At 40.5% G+C, this 22,628-nt stretch overlaps 1 protein-coding gene across 1 annotated transcript in view; it reads left to right on the top strand.

Annotated features, from left to right (window-relative positions):
• The window catches only part of WDR7 (WD repeat domain 7), a 129,965-nt gene that overhangs the window by 497 nt on the left and 106,840 nt on the right, over positions 1–22,628 (top strand). The window lies entirely within an intron of this gene.

The raw sequence follows: 22,628 nt of genomic DNA on the forward strand, positions 1-22,628 counted from the left end.
TCGGCCGCGCAGGGGGGCGGCGGGCTGGCTTTGGGGGCTCGTGGGGTTCGCCTTACCCGTCGGTCCGGTTCGCTTTGCCCTTGCCCAAGGTCCTGGCACCACTGTCGTCGAGGAGTTCCTCCTCGAGATGCCACCTGCCTGCCGGTTCTCTCCCTCGGCCCCAGGGCTCCTGCCGTCCCCCGCTTCCTTGCCGTGGGCGCCCGCGTTTTGAAGCGATGTTCAGGGTCAGAGCTGCCCTGCCTTCGGTCCAGAAATGGCGTGCTGTTTCCTTTATTTCTGTCGGGGGTCTCACGCTGTCGCCCGGGCTGGAGGGCAGGTGGCACCATCCTGGCTCACCGGAGGGTCGACCCCTTGGACTTGGGCTCAGGTGACTGGGCCTCTCCAGGAGCTGGGACACCAGGCGTGTGCCTCCACACCCAGTGTTTCTTTTTCTTTTCTTTTTTCAGTTTGATTTTGTAGAGACGAGGTCTCTCCGTGATGGCCCTGGCTGGCCTCGAACTCCGGAGCTCACACAGTCCTCCCGCCTCGGCCTTCCGGAGTGTTGGGATTGCAGGCTTGAGCCACTGGGCCCCTCCGGTGTCTGGTATTTTTGACCCACTTGCTATGTCAGCTTCTCAGGTCTTAGGCAGAATTTGCTCTTTCTTGCAGTCTGAGACCGTGGAAGCCACAGTTGCATCACGGGATGCGTTGATATTTTCGATGCTACTGATCTTAGAGTTTAGTCAGCGGCAGCTACGGCTTTTTTTCCGCCGTGACATTTGCCAGAAGACAGAGGCAGACTTAGATCCTAAGATGTTTATTTCTTAGTCTTTTATGGACAAGATTGCAAGAGTGGCCTTTTGTGTGAAAGAAACTGAATGAGTTTTTGACGTTTTGTTACACATAATTTTAGTGTGGGTCTGCTGTTCAGTCTATAAGCAAATTTGTGACAGCATGACCATGGAGGGCAGCTGAAAGGTGGAAATAAACGTGTTGAAAATACCTTCTGGTGAGCAGTCAGGAACTGCCCTGATTTCGTCCAGAATAATAGATCTCAGTTATTTTAAGTTGGGAAAATGAACCAGTATAAGTATAGTAAATGCTTCATTGTTAATGTCAATTAGGCGCTATGGTAGAGAAATCCATTTGTTCAGGTGTCTATCTTTATTTTAAAAAATGCTCCAGAGCCTTACTTAACAAAACAAGAGTATATGCACTTTCTTTTTTCTCATTGCTGCCTGTAGCTAAGTTTTAAAAGATCTCAGTGACTGGATGAAGCAAAGGGACTGGGTTTGGTTTGGGTTAAATATCACCATGGAAATTTAACTCAACTTTTGGGGTAGTGGTCCTTATAAATGATTTCCTTTTATCCGTTTTGAAGTTGAGGGAAGTGGAGTGGTTTCTTTTTGTAGCATGGAAAACCTTTAAAGTGATAAGCTCGTTTTGTGCCTTTCTCATGAGAAGGGTGGGATGACATTTAGCTTTAGTGGTGTGCTGTATGTTAGATGTGAGTTCTTGAAGTTTGTTTTGGACCTCAGGTGCAGAGGATTGAGTCAGTCTCATTCAGTTCCGGAATCATCATTTAGTTCAAGGCATCTCCTGTTTTTTTCATTTGTTGCCTTTTATTCCCAAGTCTCACTCCATTCTCTTGCTCATCAACCCATTGGCAACCATTCTGTGTGATATGTGTCTTTCTCTCTCTCTCTCTCCGTGTGTGTGTGTGTGTGTGTGTGTGTGTGTGTGTGTGTGTGTGTTTTGAGTGGGAGTCTCACTCTGTGGCCCTGGCTGGAGTGCAGTGGCTTGATCTCGGCCACCACAGCCTCGACCTACTGGGCTCAGGTGGTCCTTTCGCTTCAGCCTTCCAAGTCGCTGGAACCACAGGCCCATGCCACCACGCCTGGCTAATTTTTTTCTTTTTTGTGTTATTATAGAGACGAGGACTTGCCATGTTGCCCAGTCTGGCCTTGAACTCCTGGGCTCAGGCAGTCTACCTTTCACCTCCGCCTCCCAAAGTGCTGGGATTACAGGCATGAGCCACTGCTCCCGGCTGTGTGTGTTTTTAATTATATGTTGTTTTGGGTGCCCACATTTCTAATTTATGGAGTTGATTTCATGCTATATATCTCATTAAATTTTTTTTGCTCTCACTGTGTTCTAAAGATCTGTTTGTGTTGAGGGTCATGCTTCTAACTGTTGCACAATATCATGGAATATACAAATCAAATCTACAGGTTATCTGTCTACACTTCTGTTTGTAGATACTCATGTTATATTCATTTTCCTACCACTGTAGACATTACTATGATAAGCGTACTTTTAGATCTCTGAGATACTTTCTTGGAGGTACGTATCCATGAATGTGATTTTGGGATCACTGGATATTCATATATTGTACCGAAGCACTACCATGTCATGTTTCAGGACAAACTGCCTTGGTCCATGCAACTTTCTTGTTGATTTGCAGAAGTTTCTTGTATTTCTTATGTAATAGTCTTTTAATTATTACAAGTGTGTCTGTTCCTAATCTGTCATTTGTCTCTGATGCCCTTTATTGAACCGAAATCTTCAATTTTGATATAATCAAATCAAAACATTTTTTAGTCATGTGGTTTGTATTTTGAGAGTTTTGTTTCAGAAGTCTTTCCCCAATTTTGTGCCGCAGAGTTACTCTCCTGTGTATGTACTACTAACTTCATAGCTTTCTTTTAAACCTATAAATCTTTTTTTTGATGCAAACAGAGTCTGCCTTTTTTATATGCCACAACTTTGTGATCTAATTTATCTTCCATATACTGTGCCAGCTTTCCTGGTGTCTTTCTCCCCTTTGTTGCCACACTTACTGTGTATTAAGGGTTCGTATGTAGTCTGAACACTGGATCCTGTTCCTTTGGCTTGTTCATCTGTTCTGGCTCTAATACTGTGGTGTTTTAGATACTATGGTTTTGTAGTATTTTTCCCTGTATACGAATAACTTCCCATTTATTTTTTATCTTATTTTATTTTTTTATTGTAGAATTGAGGGCTCACCAAGTTGGCCAGCCTGGTCTCGAACCTGTGGGCTCAGGCAGTCCTCTCACCTTGGCCTCCCAAAGTGCTGGGATTACAGGCATGAGCCACCATGCCCAGTTCCATTTATTTTCTTTTAGCTTTATTTTGTTATAATTATAGGTTCACAGGAAGTTGCAGAAATAGTACCGAGAGGTCTGATTTCTCTCAATGGTTACATTTTATACAAGTGTAGTACAATATCACAAACAAGAACTTGACTTTGTACAATGCCTGTGTATTGTTCTGTGCCATTTTATCCCCTGTGTAGATTCCTGTAACCACCTCTGCAATCATTAAAGCTGTTCTTTCTCTTACCCCTCTCTGGTTACATCTACCTGCCTTCCCTCACCATCTCTAGCCTCTAATCAGTTTCTGCCTCTATAATTCGTTATTACAAGAATGCTATGTACATTGAGACATACAACATGTAATCTTTGGAGATTGAAATTCATTCAAATTGTTGATTAAGACAATTATTGAGATTCATCCACATTTGTTACATATATCATTAGTTGTTCTTTTCAATTGTTGAGTAGTATTCCATGGTATGTATGTATTACAGTTTAATCATTTACCTGGACATCTGGGCTGTTTCCAATTTTTGGCTATTACAGATAAAGCTGCTTTGAACATTCTTATATAGTTTTCTTGCATGGATGTACGTTTTCAATTTTTCTTGGATATTTGCCTAGGAATGTGAATGCTGGATGGTATGGTAAACGTGTGTTTAGTTTATGAAGTAACTGTCCAGCTGTTTTCTAGAGTGGCTGTACCAGTTTATATTACTACAGCAGCATATGAGAGATTCTAGTTCTTTGTGTCTCACCAGCATTTGGTATTGTCACCATTTTTTATTTTGGCTATTCTAATAGATGTGTAGTGATATCTCAGTGTGGCCTTAATTTGCATTTCCCAAATGGTTAGTAACATGAAATATCTTGTAGGGCAGGTTCTCTCATCTTTGCCTATTTTCAAAGTTGGCTTAGCTAATTGTGGTTTTTTATTCTTTCCTGTATATTTTAGAGTCAGTTTGAGTTTCTAAAAACAATACCACTAGAACTAGGATTTTAGATTTATCTTGAAGAGATTCTACATCTTTATGATACAATGGCATCTTACCTGAGAACATGGAATGGTCTTCCATTTATGCCTTTGAGTAAAATTTTTTCATAGTTTAAAAAAATTTCAAGGGGCCAGGCATGGTGGTTCACGCCTGTAATCCTAGCACTTTGGGAGGCTGAGGCAGGAGGACCGCTTGAGGCCAGGAGTTCGAACTCAACCTGGGCAACATAGCAAGGCCCCATCTCAAAAAAATAAAACTTAAGTGTGTGTGGTGGCATATGCTTGTAGTCCCAGCTACTTGGAAGGCTGAGACAGGAGGATTGCTTGAGCCTAGGAGGTCAAGACTGCGGTCAGCTATGACTGTGCCATTGCGCTCAAGCCTGGGCCACAGAATAAGACACTATCTCTAAAATTAGAAATAAATATTTATGCAGACTCACATTGGGAGTGGTGTGCTATTTTTTAAGTGGATTAGTGCTGATAGAAGAAAATGCTATTGGTTTTCACATATTTGCATATCTTGATAGTCTACCTTTGTCTTTTTGTTCTCCTAGACAGAGATCAACTTCCATAGTATAAATCTTGAGGTAATTTTAGTGCTTTAGGTCTGGAACTATGTCCATAGCTTTTACTCTTGGATTTATCTGTTACATCTCTTGTGGCAGTTTTTGTATTTGTCGGAACAGGTAAACTCAGTGACTAGATTATGGAGTTGGTGAGGTTTGTAGGTTGTGCTCCCATTTTGTCCGTTTACTTGCTGCACTTTTTAAAGAATTAATAGTCTGTATATACCATTAATTCACTCACTGGCAGAATCAGCTGAGAGCTATGGACGGCTCAGTGAAATCCTGTCATCAATAAGAAAACGTCCCACTTGCAGATACTGTGCTAGTAACATTAAATTAGAATTTGAACTCCATACTTATGGTTCATATGTCTTGATCTGTATCTGCTACTTAAAGCTACTTTGCTGAACACAAAAGAACACAAAAGATTTTGTTGGAAGGAGAAATTCTACATCATGATGATATTCAGAAAGTCCTTAAGGATTCAAGCGGAATTTCTGTTTCTACTAAAGAGCATATGTACTGCATTCATAAAATCTCAATTACTTTAAATAAAATTAGGTATTTTTTTCCAAAATGTGGTGGTGGTTTAAGGAAATTACCATTACAGAGTTGTTTTTTTGTTTTTGTTTTTTTTTTTTGCTGATTGTTTAGGCTAGCAAGAGTCATAAAATATTGGAAATGAAATGTTAGAACAGTGGTCAGTTCAGGGCAGAGAACATTTTTGAAGTTAAAGATTATTCTGTTGACTCTTTTAGAGTGGAACACTTCTGGAAATACATGACTTTAAAATGCTATCTCTCATTGAGCTTAGCATTGGAATTTATGACCATTTAAGCTCACTGAAGATATTTTACAAATTTTTTGCATGTGCATATTTCTTCTAAATGTTGATAGTTAGTATATGTCAGTGATAACAGACTGATAGAATAAGCCAGTTACTTTCTGTTCTTCAATTCATATGTATTTATTTGGCTGTTTTCCTCAAGGACTTCCTTTTTTGAAATATTTCAAATACATACAAGCCCTATAAACTTTCATTAGTGGGAGTGAAAGGTTCACACTAATGAAATATCACTCTACCTCTTTTTTTCTTTTTTTTTTTTTTTTGAGTTGGAGTCTCACTCTGTCACCCAGGATGGAGTGCAGTGGCATGCTCATGGCTACCACAGCCTCAACCTGCTGGGCTCCGGTGACCCTTCCGTCTCAGCCTTCCGAGTATTTGGAAGTATAGGCGTGCGCCACCATGTCCAGCTAATTCTTTGATTTATGTAGAGTTGAGGTCTCATCATGTTGCCCAGGTTGGTCTCGAACCCCTGTGCTCAGACAATCCTTTCACCTCAGCCTCCCCAAGTGCGGGGATTAAAGGCATGAGCCACTGCACCTGGCCACTTTACTTACTTTCAGAGTTTTATGATTAATGAATAGGCCTTAGTGAGTGCAGTAGTGATTATGTCAGCGAATTTGCTTCTTACATCTGAAGCTAGTTTTGCTGTGTATGTATCACAGATGGAACAGAAGAGGCAGGAATATAGGGGAAACCTCAACTGGGGAAAAATAATTACTATGTTAATAGGGATTTGATTAAGAAAACTTGTATTAAATGTCGCCATTATTACAGAAAAATTAATTGATAAGAAATTCCTGCAAAATTCAAAATATGTAAAATTAAGATATACTTTAATTTGCTGATGGACACAACTTTTAAAAAGTTTTTACTTTGTTTTTTTAAGTCAGGTCTCACTCTGTTGTCCAAACTAGAGTGCAGTAGCATGATGACAACTCACCATAGCTTTGATCTCCCGCACTCAGGTGGTCTTTCCACCTCGGCCTCCCAAGTAGTTGGGACTACAGGCATGCACTCCCACGCCTGGCTAATTTTTCTTTTTGATTTTTTTTGTAGAGACAGGCTCTTGTTATGTTGCCCAGGCTGGTCTCAAACTCCTGGTCTCAAGTGATTCCTCCTGCCTTGGCCTCCCAAAGTGCTGTGACTATAGGCGTGAGCTACCACATTCGGCTGATAAAACTTTTTAAAAACCAAGGCAAACATATTTCATTCATTAATTGGTTCATTTATTCAACAAGTATTTGAATGCCTTCTGTGTGGCAGGAATTCTAGGCATTGGGAATACAGTAGAGAGCAAAACAAACACAAATCTGTACCGTCATGGAGCTTTCATAAAGCAGGAGACAGATGATAAATAAATATATAAAACATATGGTATATTAAATGTTTGTAAGTGTCCTATTTGAGTGGTGGATTTGCAGTTTATGATGGTCAGGAAAGACCTCACCAAGAAAGTACTATTTTATTTTATTTGGTGATGATGATTATTATTATTTAGTTGGGGTCTCACTCTGTCACCCAGGCTGGAGTGCAATGGCACGATCATGGCTCACTACACCCTCGACCTCCTGGGCTCAAGTGATCTTCCCCATCCCATCCTGCTCAGTAGCTTGGGCTTACAGGGTCACACCACCTTGCCTGGCTAATTTTTTGTAGAGATGAGGTCTCGCTATGTTGCCTAGGTTGGTCTTGAACTCCTGGGCTCAAGCATCCTCCCACCTTGGCCTCCCAAAGTGCTGGGATTACAGGTGTGAGCCACTGTGCCCAGCAAGAAGGTGCTATTTTAACAGAAACGTGAAGGGGATGAGGGAGTGTGCCGTGAGGAGTTGGGGGGACAGCGTTTTGAGGTGAGACCTGCTTGGTATTTCTAAACCAAGAAATCGGAGCAGATGGAGGAGGAAGCAAGGGAGAGAACAACCGCCTCAGTCACGTGAGGTTGTGTGTAGAGTTTGACTTTCACTCTGCCCAAGACAGGGAGACATTGGAAGGTTTTGAGATATGATCGCGGTGTGACTTTTTATTTTGAGTTGGGGTCTTGTTCTGTCACCCAGGCTGGAGTGGAGTGGCACGATCACAGCTTGCTTACCACAGGCTCAGGTGATCACCTCAGCCTCCCGAGTAGCTGGGACTACAGGTGCATGCCATCACGCCTGGCTAATTTTTAAAATTTTTTTTGGTAGAGACGAGGTCTCACTATGTTGCCTAGACTGGTCTCGACCTCCTGAACTCGAGCAGTCCTCCTGCCTCAGTCTCCCAAAGTGCTGGGATTACAGGTATGATCTACCACGCCCAGAACTGATTAAAAAAAAACAACACATAACTTCACTTTGTATGCTGTGTTGAGACTGTAAGAGGGTGAGGATGGAAACAGGGAGACCCGTTGGAAGGCTATTGTGTTATCCCTGGTGGGGATGCTGATGATTTAGAAGAGGGTGGTTGTAGAACAGGTGTTGGATTCTGGATATACTTGGTGTGTACAGCCAATGGAGTTTGCTGATGGATTGGGATGTGGAATGTGTGTGCGGTAAAGAATAAAGATGGAGGGTTGGGCATGGAGCTGAGAACACTGGAGCTGCCTTTGACCGAGATGGGGAAGGCTGTGGGAGGGGTAGGTTTGGGGAAGAAGACCAGGGTCTCCTTTTTGGACATCCCATGCTTGAGAAGCTTATTAACTATCCAAAAGCGGTTGTTGAGTAGGAAGCTAGATATGTGAGTTTGGAGTTAAGAAGAGAGTCCTGTAAATTGGGAAACTGTCACTGTACAAGCAAGGGACACCCAAAAGCAGAAATTTATTTGTAAAAAAAAATGTGTATTTATTCTTACATGTTTAAACCTTAGTCACCTTCAAAGTACTCTCGATTTGATGCAGTTTATCGAGACAGTTTTCCACTGTTCAAAACAGTTTTTATTATTTATTATTTATTTTTATTTTTGAGTTGGAGTCTCACTCTGTCGCCCAGACTGGAGTGCAGTGGCCGCTCCCGGCCACCGCAGCCTCAACCCGCTGGGCTCCGGCGATCCTTCCACCTCACCCTTCCAAGTAGCTGGAACTACAGGCGCGCGCTACCATGCCCGGCTAATTTTTGATTTATTGTAGAGATGAGGTCTCGCCAAGTTGCCCGGGCGGGACTCAAACTCGTGGGCTCTGGCAATCCACTCACCTCAGCCTCCCAAGGCGCGAGATTACAGGCTGAGCCACCGAACCCGGCTCAAAACAGTTTTTAAACCCGTCAGTTTTGATGCCTTTTAGTGCTTCTGACGTTTTTTAATTTTACCTCTTCCACATCGGCAAAGTGTTTTCCTCTGAGGACTTTTCTCATCTGAAGAACAGGGTGATACTGGGTGAATAGGGAGGGTGGGGCACGAGGGTCATGGCATTTTTGGTCAAAAACTGCTGAGCATTCAGCATGGGATGGGCAAGTGCACTTGTAAATCACCCATCATGAAATAGGCAAACATGTTGCAAGATTCTCCAAAAAAAAATTCACTGAAGCTGAACGCAGCAGCTCACAACACTGGCCAGTACACTGATGGCGATGGGTTCCTAGAATGCTTACCTAGTGTGGGAAACCTGTACTACAAGGAGCCCACGCTCCCCACAAAAAGCTCTGGAGTCCCCCCCCCCCACATACAGGTTAAGCATCCTTCATCCCAAATCCAAAATGCTCCAAGATAAAAAAGTTTTTGAATGTTGACATGATGCTCGAAAGAAATGCTCAATAGGGCACTTTGGATGTTGGATTTTTGGATTAGGGCTGCTCGACCTGAAAGTATAATGCAATTATCCCCAAATCTGAAAAATATAATAAATCGAAAACACCTCTGGTCCTAAGCATTTCAGATAAGAGATACTTAACCTGGCATTTAAAGCTGTGAAGCTTGGTGAGATCATTGAAAGAGGGAGTGTTGTGGGAAAATCTCTGGATTTGCCAACATTTAAAGACAAGGAAAAAAAAAAAAAGGAGAAAAACAAGCGAGACTAAAACCAGAGAAGTAGAAGGAAAGTCAGGAAAGCATGAAGAGTTGGAGCCCAAGTAAAGAAGTGTCATAAGGAGGGAATATGAACTATGACAAATGCTATGAGTAGGTCAAGTAAGATGAGGATCAGGACTTGACATTGGATGTAGCGATGGGGAGGTCACTGATGACCTTGTCAGGAGCAGTTTTGTGGCAGACAGAGTACTTTTCTGCAGTCTCTAAGGAGGAGGGGAGTGTTACAAATGTTGACACTGTATCTTGAAGAGGCCACATTTTTATTTTTGAGTTGTAGCCTCACTCTTTGCCAGGCTGAGTACAGGGGCATGCTCACGGCTACTGCAGCTTCGACTCGCTGGACTCAGGAGATCCTTCTGCCTCAACCTTCCATGTAGCTGGAACTAGAGGTGTGCACCCCCACACCCAGCTAATTTTTTGATTTATTGTAGAGACTAGGTCTCGCCAAGTTGTTCAGGCTGGTCTCGAACTCCTGGGCTCAGGCAGTCCTCCTGCCTTGGCCTCCCAAAGTGCTGGGATTACAGGTGTGAGCTACCACACCTGGCGAGGCCACATATTTCTTCCCCACTAGGAAATGGGGGAGCTGGGTTCTTCCCTAGTCAGTATGACTCTCAAACCTTCATGCTTACCTTGCTGATTCCCAGAATGTTGTTATACTTCAACTTCCAGTTTGGGGAAGCATGTTTGTTTCTTCTTCTTCTGGGTAGTTTAATTCGATTCATATACAATGAGAAATTTCATTGCTTAATTTAGAGTTTTCATGGCAATGTGAGGGAAGAAGTTGGAGTGATTGGAGAGGCAGGTGAGATTGGAGGTGGGTGGCAGGAGAGAGTTGAAGTTGGTTCTGCCAATTGGAAGAATCTTTTTCCTTTAAAAAGTAAGGGCTTAGTGGGCATAGTTTGCTTTTAGCTTAATCGGTAACTCTTGAAATTGATGTAGGTTGTTGATGGATAGAGCATAAGTAGAAGCATTCTGCCATCCTAATGGCAGCTGCGGAAATTTAAAACATGATTTATATGACTCAAAATCTATGAATCACTTTTAAAATTGTGATTTGTTTTTGACCAGATAGCTCTGCAGTTCTTCAGAATCTGTCTCTCATGCATTAAGGGCTGTTTTAGCAATAAGAAATAAGTGTAGTCTCCTGTTGCCATCTGCTCATTCCACATGTTCCTTTGAAACTGAACACTGGAACTTCCTTTGGTAAAGCAGTCCTGACGTGTCAGGTTCATTGAGAGTACAGTATATTTCTTGCCATTCGAATAAGAAAGTATAATCTTGTCAGCTGCTCAAGTGTTTAGAAGGTTGTGTCCCTTACAGCTCTTAAATTCTAGAAACTCTTTGTTGTAAGGATGCAGCTGAGTAATTGCTTTACTGTGTTTTTATGACCTAACTATCTCATTGCAGTATATTAAACAAAGTCTTCATTATCTCCTTCAGTTTTTTCCAAGTCTTGAATAAATTGGTGACAAATGCACAGACACGGAGACAATTTATAATCTTAATGATCACTTCCTTCATCACATTATACTGTGATCTTGAGTTGGACACACTTTTGACAAATGATGCGGGAATGTTCTCTGAGAATTCACGTAAACTTTCTTTCACTGCAGCTGTGGCAAGTACATTTAGCTGCTTAGTGTTTAGTCCCTGCTTCTCTTATTCCCTATTGGTAGGCGGGTAGCTAAGGCCTATTCAGATTCATGTGTGTGCATTCTCACGAGACAGAGAATTTGAGTTTGTTTTTGCCTGTAAGTCACAAGGGACCTTCCTGGGACACGGGAAGTACATAGACTGAGAAAATATTGACTTTCCTGTGAAAATGTGTGTCGCTAGGATAGAAATACATCTTGCTTTTGCATTTGAAAGTGAGAAAAGCAGTGTAAAGAAATTAACATTACCCTAATACTGGATTTTTCATATATAACTTTAACTGCTTATTAGCGTTTAGAAATCACATGTGCTACTAGTATTACATGGGATATCATGAAACAGGGTGGTCTTATAAGAGTATTAATTTTTTTTTAAGTTAGATTCTCTGCGCCCAGACTGGAGTGCAGTGGCATGCCGCTCACAGCCACCCCAGCATCGATTGCAATCCTTCTGCCTCAACCTTCCAAGTAGCCAAAACTATGGGTGTGTGCTTTTGATATATTTTAGAGATGAGGTTTCACCAAGTTGCCCAGGCTGGTCTCGAACTGCTGGGCTCAGGCAATCCTCTCATCTTGGCCTCCCAAAGTGCTGGGATTACAGACTTGAGCCACTGTGCCCGGCCAAGAGTATTAATTTTAATTAATTATCATTGGCAGTTTCAAAGGAAAAAACAAATACAGGTAGGTACAATGGAAGTAATCTGGTAGTCACTACTTAATCAGATGGTCAAAGATAGCATGATAGTAGGACATTGTGACATTGCATGCTCCCTGTGGTTATGCAGTGTGAAGTGTACAACATCCCCTATGGAATATTCTTGCCAAAAATATTGACTTGAGCCAATGACGCCTTTAGAGCTAGCTTCTAGTTTATAGGAAAAACAGGTGATAGAGGAACAAAGTAAATGACATCATAAAAAAAGTGAGAAAAATCTAAGATATGGCACATTCTACAAGCAATTGGTTTGGTTTGTTTCTTAAAATTAATACAGAAAATGAGGTGGGATTGTTCTAGAGCCAAAGTGGCATAACAGCTGCTTCCGTCTGTTCAGGCGGCACACACAGTACTAGAGACAGAAGTTTATTTTTCCACAGTGATGGAGGCTAGTTATGTAGGTTATCAAGGTCAGAAAGTTTGATTTCTTGTGAGGTTCTCTCCTGGCTTGCTGATGGCCACCTTCGTACGGTGCCATCACAGTGCTGGAGAGCGAGAGCGCTCTGATGTCTCTTCCTGTGCTGTAGGGACACACCTGCCCCATCACGTTAGGGCCCTACCCTTCTTACCACCTTTAACTTCTGCCCCCTCTCACAGGCCTTGCCTCCACATACAGCAGCACTGATGGTTAGGGCTTCGACATACCCACTGCAGGAGAACACAGACATTCAGCTCATAGCAGCAAATACAGTGCATAAAACTTGAGTACTGTGTTTACAGGCTTGGAAAAAAGTTATAAAAGGAATTTTGTAGATGAGCGAAGTAATCTGAATGTGGACTAGATTGTAGATGCTATTAGAGGAATCTTATGGTGTTGATAACAGGGATTATGATAATGGTGTTGTGTTTGGACTACCATTATTTTTAAGTTCTGTACTTAAAAGTATTTAGGAGTGGACTGTCATGATATGTATAGGTTATTTAAGTCTGTGTGTATATATATATTTGTGTATGTGTACACATAAACACATATACACAGCATATATGCATGTGTACATACGTACATGTAGCATAAATGTAGATATACCATATTGGCCAAGGAAATATGACAAAATAGTATTTGTTGAGTGATCATGATACTATTTTTTGAACTTTTTGTATATTGGAGATTTTTCATAATAAAAATTGGGGGTGACTCACAAGCAGAGAAGTGAATGTCATCTTAAGGTTTTTTAAAGGCACAATCGAATTAAAAATACAAAAAAAAAAATCTAAGGTAACAGGGGTAAAAGATTTTCCCTTGTCTCTTGAATTTTTCTTAGGGCTTTGAAGGCCTTCATGTTTCTAGGTAGAAGAAAGCTGAGACACATAGGAAGAAGATAATTTGGAGAGTATGTTGTATCAGAAAATAAAAAAGAAAAGAGATTGTAGAGGACTAGCAAATAATCAGTGATGTCAAAATAACAGCTATACAGCATATATTAGATAATTGGGGTGGTTTCTTTTGCCCATGCCAGCTCTGGATGTCTCCCTTTCTTTGCAGTCTTCTTTTTCTGATAAACCTTTTTAAAAACATTAAAAAAAAATTGGATTTAGGAAGAATAGGTATCAACAGTAGTTTAATATCAAAGTAGTGGGAGACCTTAGTGTCCTTAAATTAAACCTGAGGGTAGAAACTAGAGTACAGGAAGTCGTTTGTACAAGTAAGGAAATGGAAAGACCAAAGGTTTCAAAATGTTGGTTGTTATCAGAGAGGGGAGAGAGAGAGAGGGAGAGGAGAGATAGAGAGAGAAAGAGAGAGAGAGAAACAAAAATGAGGTGTAGACGTGTTTGAAGGACAAAGACTAATTTAATAGAAATATTGAGATGGTAGACAGTGAGAGCATAATTAAGGGAGTAAGATCCTTGAAAGAATCCAAGAGGAATTAGATTTAGCAAAAAAGGGAGATATTTTCTTTCCTCAAAAGGATTTGATTAGAATTGTATGTGAAACTCTTTTTTTTTTTAGAGTCAGAGTCTCACTCTGTCCCCCAGGCCGGAGAGCAGTGGCGCACTTCTGGCCACCGCAGCTTCAACCTGCTGTGCTTTGGCGATCCTTCCGCCTCAGCCTTCCATGTAGCTGGAACTACAGATATGCACCACTATACCCAATTAATTTTTTGATTTATTGTAGAAATGAGGTCTCGCCAAGTTGCCCAGGCTGGTCTCAACTCCTGGGCTCAGGTAATCCTCTCGCCTCTGTCTCCCAGAGTGCTGGGATTACAGGCATGAGCCATGACGCCTGGCCTATGCGAAACTCTTAACACATGTGGCACATAGTGAGAGCTTAATAAATACTAGTTATTGTTCTTCTCTGTTTATTCATTCAGTAAATACGTGTTGACCACTAGTAAAAGTCAGTACCTATTTTAGGTGTCGATGTGCAGTTTGCTTGATAATGCTTAACTAGTAAAGGTGGTGGACTTATAGATTTAATCCTTGAGGGACCCAGACTTTAGTGGAACAGACAGATGAGTGTTATGCATCAAACATCTGGAAAGTATAGTGAGAACATGGGTGCAGGAATAGTATATCATGGAGTTTAGGACAGGGCACTCAACAGCAGAAAGAAGCTAGCATTTGAAAAGATTCTTGGGTAAAGATGAATACTTAAATATACTTTGAAAACCCCATGTTGTGTGCATATGTGTAATATTAAAACAAACGAAGAGAACCTGGTGCGTCTAGGCCACTTTATTCTTGTATTGAATCATATTCTAATGGAAAACACAAAAGTGGGGGAAAAATAGCAAGACTCATAAATTTATCTTGAGAATTAGGATTTCCACTTGACACAGTCTCTTCTTTTTCCTATTCTCCCTTTTCAGAGGTAGTTATAATTACTGTGCAGTGTTGTTACCGATTTACATAGTTGGTCAGAATTGCAAGTTGGTCATTATTTTGCTGCGTTTAGTGTTGTATACTTGTATTTTGATATTTCAGGGCTTTCTTACTTCAACATTAAAAGTAATTTACCATAATTTTGGAAAAAGAAGAAATTTATGCTGATGAGATTTCTGAGGTTGAAGGTGAATCTAGGGAACTCATTAGTGATAGTGAGACAGACAATGATGTAATGATGCAATAATGCAATGTAAGTGAAGAAATATATATATATATTATAAACCAATATATGTTTGGTTTATAATCCGAACAAAAATACAAAGTACTGACCAGTCTCGGTGGCTCAGCCTGTAATCCCAGCACTTTGGGAGGCCGAGGCGCGTGGATTGCCTGAGCCTGTGGGTGCAAGACCAGCCCAGGCAACTTGGTGAGACCTTGTCTCTACAATAAATAAATAAAAAAAAATTAGCCGGGTGCGGTAGCATGCCTGTAGTTCTGGCTACTTGGAAGGCTGAGGCAGAAGGATCGCTGGAGCCAAGTGGGTCGATGCTGGGGTGGCTGTGAGCATACCACTGCACTCCAGCCTAGGTGACAGAGTGAGGCTTTGACTCAAATCAAAAAAGAAAAAAAATCAACAACAAAAAAAACAAAGTACGGAATGCTAGTCAGAGTGGTATTTGAGTCAAATACTGGGTATGTCTGCCACTTTCAGCTGTATTGTGAAAAAGGTGAAATTTAGAAAAGACCATTTATTTCACTTGTGAATTTTCTTTCTTTTTTCCATGTAGCTGGAACCACACTTGCATGCCACCATGCCCGGCTAATTTTTTGATTTATTGTAAAGGTGAGGTCTCACCAAGTTGTCTAGGCTGGTCTCTAACCAGGGCTCAGGCAATCCTCTCACCTCCACCTGCCGGGATTACAGGTGTGAACCACCACGCCCGGCCAAGGAGTATCTACCTCCCCCAGATTGGAGAGGGGGCCAGATCTTACAGAGAAGCATGGCAGTGGCTGCTTGAGGTTGAATGCTTTTTGTTTGCTTGTTTGTTTGCTATTTTTTGTGGGAGTCTTACTCTGTCACCAGAGGGCGGTGGTACGCTCACCATCACTACAGCCTTGACCTGCTGGGCTCAGGAGATCCTTCCGCCTAAACCTTCCAAGTAGCTGGAACTACAGCTGTGTGCCACCGTGCCTGGCTAATTTTTATTTATTTATTGTAGAGATGAGGCCTCACCAAGTTGCCCAGGCTGGTCTTGTACCCCTGGACTCAGCCAATCCTCTTGCCTTGGCCTCCCAAAGTTCTGGGATGACAGGCTTGAGCCATTGCACCCAGCCTTCACTTGTGCTTAATGACAGAGGATTGCAGCAGCCAGCTTCAGAGTTTTTTTTTTTTTTTTTTTTCACCTACTCTCAGTATGAGGAAAGTGGAAAATTTGCCTATCCTGAATGTGTTAACTAATCCCAGATTGATGGACATCAAAGTTCTTTCCATGAACCCTTAAAAAATTATAGAAGTTCTCCAATATATAAAAATAGAATATTGAAATGAACAGTCTTGTACTAAGTAGAGGTTCAATACTTATTTTCACAGCTTGAGTTTTTTGGCAAGCAGTTTCTGAGATGAAGATTAGGATTCTTGTTTATTAAGGAGTACTCTTGGGATCAACACTTAGGAAAGGAAGTAGGCTTGGCCAAGAGTTAAAGTTGAGTTGTAATGAGTCTCAGGGGAGTTTCAGTTGACCCTGGGGGGAGTTCTGAAGATGGAGTGACCCTATAGAGACATCCTGAATTGGTGAGGGGTCCGAGCCTTTATATTTCTGTATTGATCTTCATTGCATGTGGGCTGTCTCGTGTGAAGGGTGCACAGCTTGGGCATGACATCCCTCCTTGGCTGAGTGAGTGCGGACAGTCTGGTCTGTCTGCTGGGAGTTCGCTCAACAGTTGTTTACTACGTCCTTCGTTCCTGAAGGAGGATTTGGGCACATAGCGTCTGTCATACTCTTGATCTTGTTTCCTCTTCATCCCTTCCAGCATCTCTTGGCCTATATTCTCTTCCCTCTGCCAAGAGCCATTGATCCCAGATATCATAGGATTTGATACGTAAACACTGCAGTTCCACTTATCTTTCAGTGAGTAATATGTCCTAGTAAAATCTTCGTTAACCAGATTGCTTGGATAATGAAGGTTTCTGGTAAATGGAATGTTGTGGTAAGTGAAGACAATATGGAATAGCGAAGTGTGTTTCATTAGGACTCAGGAGATCTGTGTATATCTCTGAGCTCCGAGATCAACTTGCTACGTCATCTTGAGGGATTGCTAAGGCACCAAAATAGCTACGGAAGTAAAACATCTACAAGATAGTAACAAACTCTATACTTCTCTTCATCCTAGATTGGGAAACCAGATTATTTTTTGTCCATTTGGGGGGGGGCGGGGGGGAGGGGGACGATGACTTTCTTTTTCAAATGCTTAGCTATGAAAAACAAAAGCAAAACAGCAGGAGGTAGAGCCGTATTTCTTAAGCTTTTGAAATACTTTGGCAAAGGCTCATTGCGTTTTGGCCGTTCATATGGGACACTTTTGGTCGAGTTCTTTCGTGCCATGTTATGAAATTATTTTCTGAGTTGTAATTTCTTTGAGACCAGATTCTGTCTCTTCCCTGTGTGGCCTCACAGCTCTCGCTTTTCTCTGTCCCCCGTGCGTCCCCCCTTCCTCGTTCCTCATCCCTGTTTTGGAAGTCCTGCCCGAAACCTTGCCTAGTGCATCACCCCCGTGATGGATCGCTCTTCCTCTGTGATGTCTTCTCTTTTTCTTTCCTGACTCTCATCATTTTAGTTAAGCTTCTTATCACTGTGCACCCAGGCTTACTGCAATCGCATCATATTTGATTTCTCTGCGGCTTTTTCTCTGTATTAATGCAGCCTCCGTACTAGCAAAAAGTTTTAACATATTGCCTTTCTGCTTAGATGTCTCCTTGTTGGACCCCAAGTCTCTTTACAGTCTAGTTCTACTGAAGATCAGTGTGAAACCTTGTAGTGTTTTCTCCTTTTCCCAAACCCACAGTTAATGAATTATGGTTAAGTATAGAATAATTTATCTTACATGTTAGGATACACATTTATTTATTTATTTTTAATCCGATAGCTTTGATTTTTGGGGTTGCTGTTGCTATTTTAAAGAGAAGCTTCTTTTTAATTGATATTTAATTTTTCTTTTCTTATACTTCATTTTAATAAGGTGGGGTACAAGTCAGGATTAGGTGTATAAACAATCTCTGTGCAGGCGAAGTTTGGACCTCCGGTGGGTCATCAGTTCCCCCTGGTTTTGATCAGGTGCCTGTGATGTTGTTACATTCCCCCACCTCGGCAGCGTCCCACAAATGCTGATCCCTTCCTTGTGCTTTTGTGAGTAATGTTCAGGTCCCGCTTATGAGTGAGAACGTGCGATTTTCTTTATTGTTGTTCTTTTGTTTTGTTTTTGTGGTAGATTGCTAAGAATGATAGTCTCTAATTCCATCCAATTTGCTGAGAAGTCCATAGAATCCAAATTTATTGATGATGTGCCTGGGCATTATTATTGTACTAATAGTGCCCATCCTTTACTTATAAAGCTTTTAGTATTTAAAAATGCCTTTTCTTTTGCCTTCAGAGTGCCTTTGTGTGAAACTTGCATCAAAATCAATGTTGCATCCTCATCAACTTGATGTGATAAACACCAAGTCCTACCTGTCAAATAGGTCTTATATCCATTTGATGACTATTCCCACCACTATTCCCCTTTGTTATGTATTTATTAAAGGTGTTCTCTGTGGCAGACACTATGCTAAGCATTATATGGTGATGAGGACATAGAATGTGTATGCTGTTTTCAGGGAGTTTAAAGAGTAGTAGTGGAGATAGCTATTAACAGAGACCTCCAGAAATACGTAATAAGAAATTTGATAAATTTAGACACCATCATATCTCACCTGCAGTCCATAATTCAGTAGCCTCGTTGGTCTTCAGGCTCTCAGTTTGATCCCTCTCCATTGTACTGCGGTTAGAGTGGTCTTTCTGAAAAGCAAAATCAGACGTAAAATACTTGACCTGCCTCCCATTGCTGTCTTTAAAATGGCTTACCAGTCTCTTTATGACCTGATGCATGTTGGCCTATTGGTGCGGGTCTCACTATTCTGCTTTTTTGCTCTGAGTATCAGCTGTACTGTTTGCACTGTCCAGAAATAATTGAGATCTTACCTCTGGCGGTTTGAACATGTGATTCTGCAAGCCTCTTCTTTGGTTAATTCCTGTTCATTCCATCCCTCATTTCTTATAGGAGTCCTTCCTGCATCCATTGAAGTCTAGATTTGGGAATCCATCTTTTGTGTTTCTCCATGTCTTGAGACTCCTCTCATACTCTGTGGTAATTGTTTGCATCATGTGTAAACCTCACTGGATAGTTGAATTGTGTTTATTCATTGTTGTAACACCTATACCTACTGTGGTATAGGCATGAATTGGAAACTTAGGAGATGCTGTTCTCCAGTGTATACTACTTATTGTTATTGTAAGACTGGAATTTGATTGGAAAATCATTTTAGTGTTAGGATGGAAGTTTGTAGTATTATTTCTCACTCGATCTTAGCCAAAAGACTGAGAAACGATGTGTAATATTATTTTTTTTTAATAAAGTCATCCAGAACTAAATTGCCACATGTGCATAGCACATTTGCATAACTTGAATTGTGGTTGACAAGCATATACCATAGTACTTTTATACTGTCGTAGAAAGTCGATGGGAGATATTAACCTGTTTGAAATGCCAGCATTATTAAATATTAAGCACTGGGAGAAACTTGTAGATATGTAAGCAGAATCTGAAGTAGCAAAATCTGTGGTTTTTCTTAAAAATAAAATTTGCTGAGCATGTGCCATATGCTAGGTATTGTACTATTTATATTACTTTCTGAGAGAAGGGTATTATTATCTATCTTTTATAGATGGGAAACTGAGAACTAGAGAGGTAATTTTGTCAAGCTCACATAGAAGAACCAGGATTTGAATACTGGTCTTCTGATTGTAGGTCCGTTGTTCTTTCAGTTATTATTTTGGTTGTTCTTGTTTACTGAAGTGCAGTATTTAAAAAAAAACAAAACTTAATTCTGTACAGAGCTGAGAAGTAGGAAAATAAAGAAATACCTGAAATTAATCAAAAGAGATGACTGAAGTTTTATCAGTAAGACCTTTGTTTCATATGATTTTATTTTTTGACTTAAAAATGATTCGGTATTAATTTTGTTTAATTATTATTATTATTTTTTGAGTCGGAGTCTCACTCTGTCATCCAGGCTGGAGCGCAGTGGCACACACATGACCACCACAGCCTCAACCTGCTGGGCGCAGGCGATCCTTCCTCCTCAGCCTTCCAAGTAGCTGGAACCACGGGCATGCTTGTGGTCCCAGCTAATTCTTTGATTTATTGTAGAAAGGAGGTCTCACCAAATTGCCCAGGCTGGTCTTGAGCCTGTGGGCTCAGGCAGTCCTCTCACCTCCACCTCCCAAAGTGTTGGGATTATAGGCATGAGCCACTGTATCCAGTCTCAATATTAATTTCAGTAACTCTGATGAGAAAACTAAGTCTCAGAAATGAAATGACATCATCAAAGTCTACATAATTAGTGGCAAAATGAAAAGTAGAATCTGGAACTCCTGATATATATATTTTTAAAACTTCATTTAGAATACTTTTTTGTTGTTGCTATTAAAGACGGGGTCTTGCTATGTTGCCCAGGCTGTTCTTAAACTCCTGACCTCAAGTGATCCTCCCACGTTGGCTTCCCAAAGTTCTGGGATTAAAGGTGTGAGCTACTGTGCCCAGTCCTCCTGATATTTTTTGACGCTAGAGCTTTATCTTTATTTTATTTTTTTTTTGATTTTGATTCTCACTCTGTTGCCCAGGCTGGAGTGCAGTGCATGCTCACAGCCACTGTAACCTCGACCTGCTAGGCTCAGGCGGTCCTTCCACCTGAGCCTTCCAAGTAGCTGGAACCACAGGTGCCTGCCACCATGCCTAGCTAATTTTTTGATTTAGTGTAGAGACGAAGTCTCACCAAGTTGCCCTGGCTGGTCTTGAACCCCTGGGCTCAGGTAATCCTCTTGCCTCTGCCTCTCAAAGTGCTGGGATTACAGGTGTGAGCCACCCCGCACCAGGCAAGAGCTTTATCTTTCAAAAAGTTTTATTGAATAACCAATTTGTAAATGTAATTTTAAGTCAGATTTTGTTACAAGCATAAGTGAAAACTGAATGTTCCTAGTGTTTGTCTGTTTTTAGAAGCATCTAGTCTTAGAACATATCTATTTATATATGCTAAAATGTTAAAATTTGAAAGATAGCATAGCTCCTGAATATATTAGTTGTAAAATTGGAATATATAATATATATAATATTTTGGATACTTAGTAAGATAATTTTTTTCAGAGTTTCTATTAAAAGTAAGACTATACCAGATTATTCTAGTCATTGGCTCAATCACTTTTGCTTTTGGTCTTTTCTGTGAAAAGGAATTTTAAAAAATCCCAATGACTTGTTTGTTTCATTTTCATTTCCTATAAAGCTTTTAAGAACATATTTAATTTTCTTCATAGGTGATAATGTTGAGAACATTAAGGATGGATTATTAACTAACAAGTAGACGAGTTTAACGCTGATGATTGAAAGATCACATGCTCTGGATTTACATTGCCCTATTTTCCCCCTAAAAAACGTCCTTGCTAGTTGAGTGTGTCTTGGCTCATTCATTATTCAGGTTAGAGGAATTCAAACTTAGATTCCTGTGATTAAGTCCTGGCTAATTTGCCCATTTTTTATTTTAACTAGTTGCTTAGAACTAGGTTTTTGTAGTTGCCAATTTAATGGTAGTCTTTCTTAGAAGAATTCAATTGTGATGCATTGTTCTATCATCATAATATGCCCTGTTCTCTTTTATTTCACATTATTTCATCAGTGCTTCTGTGGCTTTTCTTGAGCTTCACTTTCATTAGGTTTTTAAGGTATTACAAATAATATTTTGAGGCATTTAGAACCATAATTCCTTATTATTGAATCTATCTAATTGCATTCTCTTTAAGCCATGCATTATGCACTCAGTAGTTGTCAAGTTTCTAGAGAAATGATGTTCTTTCCAGATCTCACCATGTTGTATTCAGTGCTTTGCGCTTACAGAAATCTTCTTTGGTGACACAGTTTAAAACTGAGTGTTGTCACCATGGAAAAATGAACTCCTTCCAGATTCTCTTTTTGAGAAAGTCATTGTTGGTTATGTCATTCAGCCAGGAACATGCTGTTCCAGGTTTATTAAAATTAGTTCAGTGCATACTTTTATTTTCTAATATCAAATAGAAATATGAAAATAATTGTTAGTGTCATGCTGGTTTATGAAACTGTTATGACACAAATAGAGTTTTATTAATAGGAAATGAGCTTTCAATTTTTTCTTACCTTTAACTTGTAGCAAAAAAAGATGAGATTTTGAAGAAAACAAATTGATGAAAGTTATGCCTTCCAACAAAAAATATGTAAAGAGAAAGATGTAAAATAGATTGCTTAGAGTAAGCTTTCCAATGTCATTCATTGTTTTTTACTTGCCTCATTTTAAGTAATTGATAATTTCCTTTGCCCGGCCACCTGTCAGGCTGTAGGCAACCTCTAGTGTCTAGTAAGATCCAGCAGAGTCCTCTCTTCTGTGGAGTCCTCTTTGACAGTTTCCTTGAATCTGGCTTCTCTGAACTCCTGTTGTTTAGGTCTTTAAACACATAGTTTATATCACTTAAGTATTGTTTCATTAACTGTATTTTGATTTTGTTATATGAAGGAATAATTTCTTCATCTGTGCTCTCCCACAAGAGGTCTACTCCAGTGTGCCCTGATTTAATTAATTACCTAATTTTAATTTTAATTTTAATTTT

The sequence above is a fragment of the Carlito syrichta genome, unplaced genomic scaffold (assembly GCF_000164805.1).
Source record: "Carlito syrichta isolate Samal-C Ts95f unplaced genomic scaffold, Tarsius_syrichta-2.0.1 Scaffold304758, whole genome shotgun sequence".
Classification (NCBI taxonomy): domain Eukaryota; kingdom Metazoa; phylum Chordata; class Mammalia; order Primates; family Tarsiidae; genus Carlito; species Carlito syrichta.